The following is a 9,526-nucleotide window of genomic DNA, read 5'->3' as shown; positions in this document are numbered from 1 at the left end:
CATTATCAATTTCTTTCTCTCTATAGGGTCACTTCCATCTGAATACATACACATTTAGAATATTTTATTTAAAATAATTTCTTGACCTTACTCTATCCGCTGCCACATCTTCTTCTCGCCCCTTCAAAGTAAAATTTCTGAAGGAAGTGTCTATTGTGGTCTCTACTTCCTTGTAACCCATTCTCTCCTCTGCTCACTTTGACCAGTCTTCCATCCCCACCACTCTGCTCTGCTAAAGGTCACCAGTGGTATCTGTGATGCCAAATCCAGTGGTCACTTTGCTGTCTCCATTTCACTTTGACCACAGCAGGACTCAGCACAGTTCACTGGTCTTTTGTTACTAAAACACCATTTCTTCTTGGTTTCTGTGACACTGACGCTCCTGGTTTTCCTCCCACCTCACTGACTACTCCTGCTTAGCCGCCTCTGTCCGCCCCCCACTTCTGCGCACTCTTTAAATCATTGAGTGCCCCTGGGACTAGTCCTAAGCCCTCTACTTTTCTCTTTCTACACTTTCTCCTTAAGTTTTATCTCTAGTTCCAAGCCTTTAATACTACCCATCTGCTGATAATTTTTAAATTTATTTCTGTAAGCATTTATAGTTTCCCTAAGCTTCAAATTCAGGTATCCAACTGCTTCATGTGCATCTACACATATGTCCGAGAGGCACTTGAAGCTTAATATAGTGTAAACAGAATTCTTGATCTATAACCCCACTTTGCAAAACTCCTTCTGCTCTGACTTCCCCTTGGATTATAAAAATATACTCTGATTGAATTCCCTGCATTCACTCTTGTGCCTAAATCTCCCCAACAGCCCACAGAGCAGCCAGGACGATCCCTTTAAACTCATGATCTTAGCATAACACTCTCTATTGCTTCCTAGTGCAGCGAGACGTTAGCCCTAACACCTTACAGTGCCCTTGGTGCTTCGCATGACTTGGCCTTGACACATCTCTCCATCTTATTCCTTTGCCATGTTCCCCGCTTACAGAGAGGGGAGCCAGACATTCTGGCTTTTTTCTGTCCCTTGACCATGCCAAGGTTTTGCCTACCTTGAGAGCTTTGCACTTGTTTTTCCCTCTACCTGTAACACCCGGCCCTTAATCTTTCTATACCAGCACATGCTTTGACATTTGGGTGTCAGCTCAAATATTCCCTCATCTTTGAAGTTTTTCTGTCCAATCCACCTAAATTGGGCTTCCAATCACTTTTTAAAGCACGACCCTATATTATTGTTTCCATAATACATATAATTTAAATTGGTTATTTGTTTGCTTATTTATCATCTGTTTCTTGCTCCTGAAAATACAAGCTCTACAAGAAAAAGTTTTTGTCTTTTTAACCCTTGTAAATCCCCTGTGCCTAAGCCAACACTTGCCTTAATGTATAAACGCTTGTGGACCAAGTGAACAAATCAATGAATACATAAATGAATAAACTCTGCTTCAAGGAATTTATTTTAATAAGGTAATCAAACTACACATATAGGGATGTCTATCCTAGTACTAGTCACAGAATTGAAAACGATCTAAATGACCAACAGATTGGCTAAGTAAATTGTACAATATCCCCGTATAATAACAATAATGAATAAAAAAATAAGAATCAAGAATCAAGTAGAATTATATTTATTGGCTTGGGAAAATGTCAACTAGATATTGTTGAATGAAAAAAGTCATGTAACCAAACAAAAGCCAGAGTATGCACCCATTTATGTAAAAGTATGTTTACACAATATTATACATAAACTATGTATATATATACATGTACAAGTAGACAGATGTCTGGAATTATGTCTGGAAACATTAACAGTGATTATCTCTGAGAAATCTGGGAGTGATTTTTACTTTCCTCCTATACTTTTCTGAATCATTTCAATTTTTATATGAGCATGAATTATGTTCACAATCGGAAAAATAAAGACTAAAATTTCTACTACTAGCCTTTGGCTCATTATATAGACAATCCTAGGATTTTTCCAAAGGATTTTTGAGGAAAAAAAGAAGTTTTTTGGTACATTTATTCTAAAGCGATTTGAATTTTATTTGTTTTTCCTCTCTCTTGTTTTTCTTATTGTTATTTGAAATGTGGGAATACTGATAGCATTGCAAAAAAATAAAATAAAATAAATCAAAAAAATATTAGGCTAAGCTTTCAAAGTGTCTTTTAATATAGCATCAAGCATGTTCGCATTTTTATTACTGATTATAATGTTCAACAGCCTGTGACACAACAATTCAGACTTTTTGGCAGACAGAGCCCAGTTTCCATTTCTTTTAGTACAAGATGTAGGGTGTGGAAACTTTCTACTTCCTTGGAAACTCTTCTGAAAACGGGTTTTCACTCAATTCAACCTCTAAGTGTTTAAGAGGTGACTGAATTTCTGAAAGTGGTCTGACTGTTTTAGTGCCGCTGGCAACCACGGTAACTTTCACACTATGCGAAAGGGGGAAAAATCCATATTATTAAAAATTTGCCCTAGATCTCTTTCCCATTTCCTATTTTTTTCATAAAGAGGCCAAAATATCAGGATCATTTTTCTATGGAAACATTTAAACTCAGCATCGAATATTTGCTTATATGACTACATCTCTGAATAATAATGATAATATTAATCACTTATTGTTATTGAGAAGGCAGCTACAAAAAGAACAGATGCTTAAATTCCATACAGTGTTTTCTTTTTTCCTTTCTTTCCTTTTTTTAACCACTATACTGCCAAATAGAATACCCATTTTTATTTAACGGCCTGAGTGAGCATCAACAGGATGCCTAAACTACATACAATTTTTATGGAAGAAAAAAAAAATGCCACCTTTAATTAATTCCTTAACTGGGAAAAATGTATTATAATGATGTTTTCCAAATGGAAATAGCCTCTGCCTGTGCCTAACATTCAGGAGTTGGTTGGTGGCTTAGTCCATTCCAGCTGCTGTAACAAAATACCATAAACTGGGTAGCTTATAAACAACAGAAATTTGTTTCTCACAGTTCTGGACGCTGAGGAGTCCAAGATCAAGGCAGATTATTCAGTGTCTGGTGAGGGCTCATTTTTTGGCTCATAAAGGGTGACTTCTTGTGCCCTCACATGGTGGAAGGGGTGAAAGAACTCTCTGGGGTCTCTCCTATAAGGGCACGAGCCCCATTCATTCATAAAGGCTCCACCCTCATGACCTAATCTCTTCCTAAAGGTCCCACCTTCTAATGCCATCACCTTGGGGGTTAGGGTTTCAACATATGAATTTGGGGGGAACACAAGTACTCAGACCATAGGAGTTGACTTCCTAGGACAAAAATCCTAAAACTAGGCAACTTTTATATCTGATCTGGATGTAGCCATTTGCTTTTGTGGAGTAATTACAACTTCCCAGGGAGTCCTTTTGCATTCTCTGCTAATGGAATTCGAAAGGAAGCTGGCCATGAACTTTTGGGTATGCTATGTCTGTTCCCAAAGCTGTAGCAGGGAGAAGGAGGAAGGTAGATTATGGTGAGTGATTCAAATTATACTACATACTTTGGTGCATCTTCAGAGCTCAAATGTAGATTTCTTAAAGCCCTTGCGGGTCACTGATTTTTTAAGTTCCAATATCTCATCGGTTCCCGTGACTTTGATTATCAAATGATCACCGATGCACTGTACATCTAAATCCGCATCTCCAGTCCTCACTTCATCCCTGAACTCCAGGCCCGTGTGGATAAATGCTCTCTTGCAAGCTCAGCATATCACAAATTAATTCCATCATGTCCTCTATAAATTTGATCTTTCTTATGAGTTTTCTATATCAGTTGATATCCATCGATCTATATTCTTAGATGCAGATATCTAAAATTGAAGCTTAAAAATCAAACTTCTCCTCTCTTTCAACTTTACAAACTGTCCCGAAGACCTGTAAATTCCATGTCAGCGATGTCTCCCACCTTTCTAATCTAAGTGTCATTTTTACAATCAAATCCCCGTTATCTCTTGTCTAGACCAAGAATTGGCAAACTATGGCCCGCAGGCCAAATCTGGCCCACTGCTTGTCTTTGTAAGTAAAGTTTTATTAGATCATCTGTGGCTGCTTTCACACGGCAAAGTTAGAGTTGAGTAGTTGCAACGAGGACCATGTGACATATAAAGTCTAAAATATTTACTATCTAGTTTAACCTTCATGGTCTAAACCATAGCAACAGCCTCCTAAAAGTTCCTATTGCTTAAGTAATACACTCAGTAGAGAAGAACTTATAGATGTTTAAGCAGAGAAAAGAAAAGAAACAAAAACAATCTTCATCCCTCAATAATAACCACTATAAATCTTCCTATGATTTTTCCAGACACATATAATCATATTATTTCTTGAAACAATTAAGTGATAAACACTATTTTTCATAAATTGAGTCTTATCTTTCAGCAATAATAAATGATTTCTTTCCTTGTAAGTTGTTACGATTATGTAATATCCAATATCACAAAGATTATTACTGCTCTAAGGTTTTTGACACATATTTCCAAGTTGCCCTCCGAATAGGCTGTACTTTCACATCTCCACCGGGATTGGGATCTAAAACCAAATCAAGTTTTAACCTCCCCAATTCTAGCCAAACATAAGCATCACTTCCTTTTTAAGATGTGGTAACTCAATGCTATTTTCATTTTTATTTCTGTCATTAATGGTAAAATCGAATATTTTGCATGTTTGATAACCATTTGCGTGTCTCCTTGTGTGAAGTGATTAAGCTTATTCTTTTCCACTTTGCAATTTTAGTGAATTCCTTTCTCATAGTTACTTACTAGTATTCCTAATAAAACAATAAACGTGTCCAAAAGACTACAAGGTGATGCACAGTAATCTCAACATCAAGATTCTAGATGTGATTCTTCTTGACTCACAGACTTATGAACTAAAAAACACATTGTCTTACCCACGGGCATCTGATATAAACAATAGTAATTGTTAATGAAACAACAATAATAATATAAGCACTTTACATATATTAACTCACTTTAAATCTCACGACAGTCCCATCAGCTCTTACTATGCCCATTTTATAGATATGAAAATTGAGGCACAGGGTGGCTAAAAGATCCTAGGGCTAGGTTGGCCTCGAAATCCATCCTCTTTACCATCACGCTACGCTCTTACACTGATATCAATAGTAAAGGCAGCAACCCTCTATTTATCATATCAGCGTTAAATATTTTGGACAATTGTCCTTTAATTTTGTTTGTTATACGTGTGCCTGTAGGAATTTTTTTATCATATAGAAATTTTCTATTATTATGTAGTTAAATATAATCACTGTTTATATTTATTTTCTTTTCTTAGTGTTATGTTTAGGAAGACAATCCTCAGCACAGCATTTACTTATTTTTTTTTCTATTTTGCCTACAATTGTATTTTTAAATAATTTATTATATATCTCTGATCATAGAAAACTCAACTCCATGTTGTCAATTCCAAACCATCATTCACAGAACTGTCATATACATATTGTTAAAATTACAATCTGACTATGCAATATAGCTTCCCAAAAATCTTCAACGACATCCAAGATTCTACAGAAATAAGAAAAGATCATTTTCTTTGTTTGGACTTCAAGATCTTGTAGGATCTAGTTACAATTTAGCTCTCTAATTCATTCTTCACTATTTCTCCATTTCCACTAAATCAGTGTTTCCAGAAAACACCCATGTTGCCTATCCTCTACCTTTTCTTATCACCTCTTCCATTTTTATGAAATCCCTGCCCAAATTGGACACATTATTTGTCATCAAGCTCAAATGCTGTCTCTTTTCTGGAGACTTGTGAATCCTTCACTAGGAATTATCTCTTAGGCTGTCATTTCACGGTACACACAATTATTGCATTAATTACAGAGAATTATAATGCCTACTCCTCATCTGTTCACAACCTCCAACAGGACAAGGACCCGTTCTTATTCCCTTATATTTCCCTCACAGAGATCAGCAAATAGAGCAAATACCCAGTATATGTATTGGCTAAACCAAATAGAATGAAAAATGCTTCCGTGTTAATTTACCCAGTTGTCTCTCATGCAGTTTTCATCTCTCCTATTTTGTCTCTTCTTTATTCATATCATTGTGTACCATATGTGAAATTATCTGTTGCAGCATTGTAATGCATTATTCATATCCTAGAGATTTTCCATGGAATGATTAATTTTGAAGAATAAAATATTTGGAAGTTTTCTGCTTTTTTCTCTTTGACTCAACATTTGGACCAAATATGTTGCATAGTTATTAAGAGCAGGGCTCTTAAAGGTAATGACATTTTGTGAACATGTATAAACTGTAGTCTGAGACATCTTAGAAAACATATGTTTGTTTTTTTTTAAAAAAACCTAATCATTCTGAACCAGGTCAAGTTAGTTGTAAAAACAGAAACAAAATCCATAATAATGTAGATAATAATAAATATTTGCAAGCCAAAAGTTTATACCTCTATGAAAATTTAGAGTAAAAAAGAAACATTTATGTATTTTTCAGATACCTAAAGTCATACTGACCTTGTTTCTCTTATTACATGGTCTATTAACAGAATTTTTACTCTCTCAGAAAAGGTAGGGTGTTAGTTGAAGCTGTACTAGACTTCCAGAGTTGCAATTCTCTGATAAAAACGGCATTTCGCAACTAGTATTTGAAGGCATGCATATAATAAACTGGAGAACATCTTACTTAAAAAATGCTATTTATGTCTTTTTCTAAAGAGGGCTTCCTTTAAAATCAAGCATCAATCGCGGAAGTGAAACACATGTGTAATGGGCATAAACCAGCTCACTGGAAAATCCTTTGTGGCTACAGAACAATTTAGGAATACCAAGAGAGCACACATGTGAGAGCATCTTGCACTCAAAATTCAACTCATATGAATGTTAAAACTATTATAGACTATAAACATCCTTCCCCTAAGTACAGCAATACATATTTTAAAACAGTAAGAATACTTTTAAGGAAAGTTACAGCAAAAGAGAATAAGTAGCAGAAATTGACATTTCTGTATTGCACTCATTGGATACGTTTCAGGCTCTTCACTTCAGTGCATGAACTTGCCATGGCTTCCTTCTCCTGCACCATCTTCTACCAATTCACCCCGCTACCCTTCATTCCATCCACACCACCTTGTGCTTTTCTTTTTGTCTCAGCATATCTTGGACTAAAAGGGCCAGACGCATTGCAAAATTAAAAGAGAGTTTTTGACGGCTGAATGCTATGTACAGGAAACAGGCTGAGAATACCACTCAGCTGCAGACACAGGGCAATTCTCATTGAGGAGGAAAGATTTCTCAGAGGGCAAAACCAAGAGCATGGAGAATCCTTTCCAGGACAAAAGACTAAGCCTTAATCAAGAATAAATAATCAAGTCATGAATGTATCCAGGTGGATTTCAGAATTACTATGGACCAGAGACTAAAATGTCTTCTGTTTCCTTCCTTTTTGAATGGAAATGTCTTCTGGCCGTCATCTTATGCCTGTCCCATCATCGTATATTGAGTATGTGGGGAAGAGATAATCTGTCTCCTTTGTTCACAGGTCTTTGGATTGAGAAAAACTGGTAGAGGATTTGTATTTAAGGAGCTACAAGGAGCCTCCTCATGCACTTGGATCTAACGAACTCAGATCTGATCTAGATTGTGGGATCCTGGACCGCGAACCCCAGCCTGATGTCATAATGGGATGAGATTTAGGGAGCCTTGAGGAGGACATGAGTCTGTTTTTCATTTAGAAGAGGTATGAGTTGTGTGGCCAGAGGGAACACTATATTTTCAGAAAATGTCCACAGTAACATTTCCAGTCCAGAACCTTGCCAACCCACCAGAAAGAAGTACAGTTTATTTTCTCTATTCTTGAAATCAAAGGGCCTTTGTGACAGCCTCAAAGAATAGAACTGTGTGGAAGTAACTGTGTCGAACATCCAAAGCCAGGTCACAGAAAGGTGTGCAGCTTCCACCTGACTCTGTCTCCCTTTGGGCGCTTCAGCCACCCTGTTGTGAAGAAGCCCAGGCCACATGGAGAGGCCACATAAAGGTGTTGCAGTCAATAGCTCCCGCTAAATTCTTAGCTGAGAGCCAGCCTCAACTGCTGGACGTGTGGATGAGCAACCTCTATCCAGCAACTGCTAATTGTCCTTACAGACTCATCACTGGCGTTATTGCTTTAGAAAAGCTTCCTTTTATCCCCACAATCTGGTGTTGATTTGCCTTCTCTGGTTCTCTAGCATTCTGTGCCATTTCTGTTATTCCAAAAGCATCCTATACATTGGCTGTCAGTTTAGTATCCCTCTCTACCATCAGAAGTAAAGATTTTGCTAACACTATCTACCTTTCCTTATCTTACACCCTCAGCACTTAGCATAATGCACAATGTGCAGTTGAACAATGCTAAGTAAGTATTGGGTCAATGAGGTAAAAACTACAAAAATACAAATAGTATAAAATGGCATAATTGATTAACTAAGATAGTTAAGGGAGGAAACCAGCAAACTGTTAAATCTTTTCTTAACGAACAGAGAAGTTCTCTGTAAAGAGACATTAACGCTAACATCTGGGATAAGTCTGGGATGTGGATGAGAGAGTGATACCAAAATAACCAACTCGGTTCTGAGCAAGCATCACAAAGAATCAGGACAATGAAAGAACAAAAGTACCAAGATCTGGACCACAGAAGAGACATTAAACTGTATCAGGGATTCTTTGACATGTTGGCCTCATTATACTTTCCATTTTGAAAAATCACTGAGAGTCCTAAAGAGCTTTTGTTTATGTGAGTTAGATTTATCAATAGTTGCCATATTAACAATTAATACAGAGAATTTAAACATTTATTTATTTATTCATTCATTTTCCAACAATAAGAAACCAATTATATGGTTAGTATAAATAACATATTTCTATGAAAAATAATATTACCCAAAAACTAATTTAGTGAGAAGAGGGACATTGCTTTACAATTTTGAAAATTCCTTCAATGTCTGGCAGAAGGGAGATGGCTGGACACTCATATCTGCTTGTACATTGCATCCTTTGTGATGTATTGTTCTTGTTGAGATATGTGAAGAAAAGCTATCCACACACAGATATATAGTTGGAAAAGGGAGAAGTATTTTAATAACTTTCTCAGATAATTATGAATAGTTACTTTGATACTTCATCAAAACTCAACAAGTGCTAAGTTCCTAGAGATTAATTGCAATGTAGAATCTGAAGTAATATTAATGAACTTTCACTCGCACTTAAAATCGCCTGGTCTATCCTGCACTTTGAATGGATCTTTTAGTCATCCACAAGTTTGTAACATCATGCATTGGTCATTTAGAAAATATTGGTTCATTGAGGTATACAGATTCGCCAAATGTTAACATAGTTAACAATTCACTTTCAAAAATTCACATTGTTAATATCATTTCTAATCTCATCAGCTAAGTCTTTAAAGACTGGGAAAAATGTCAAGTTTGTAGTAACAAGTGTGTGTTTTTAAAAATTCAAATTTGCTTATAAATTTGAATTTTACCATTAGTATCAAATAC

Source organism: Propithecus coquereli, unplaced genomic scaffold (assembly GCF_000956105.1).
Source record: "Propithecus coquereli isolate 6110/MARCELLA unplaced genomic scaffold, Pcoq_1.0 Scaffold76, whole genome shotgun sequence".
NCBI lineage: Eukaryota > Metazoa > Chordata > Mammalia > Primates > Indriidae > Propithecus > Propithecus coquereli.
This window is presented reverse-complemented; position numbering follows the sequence as displayed.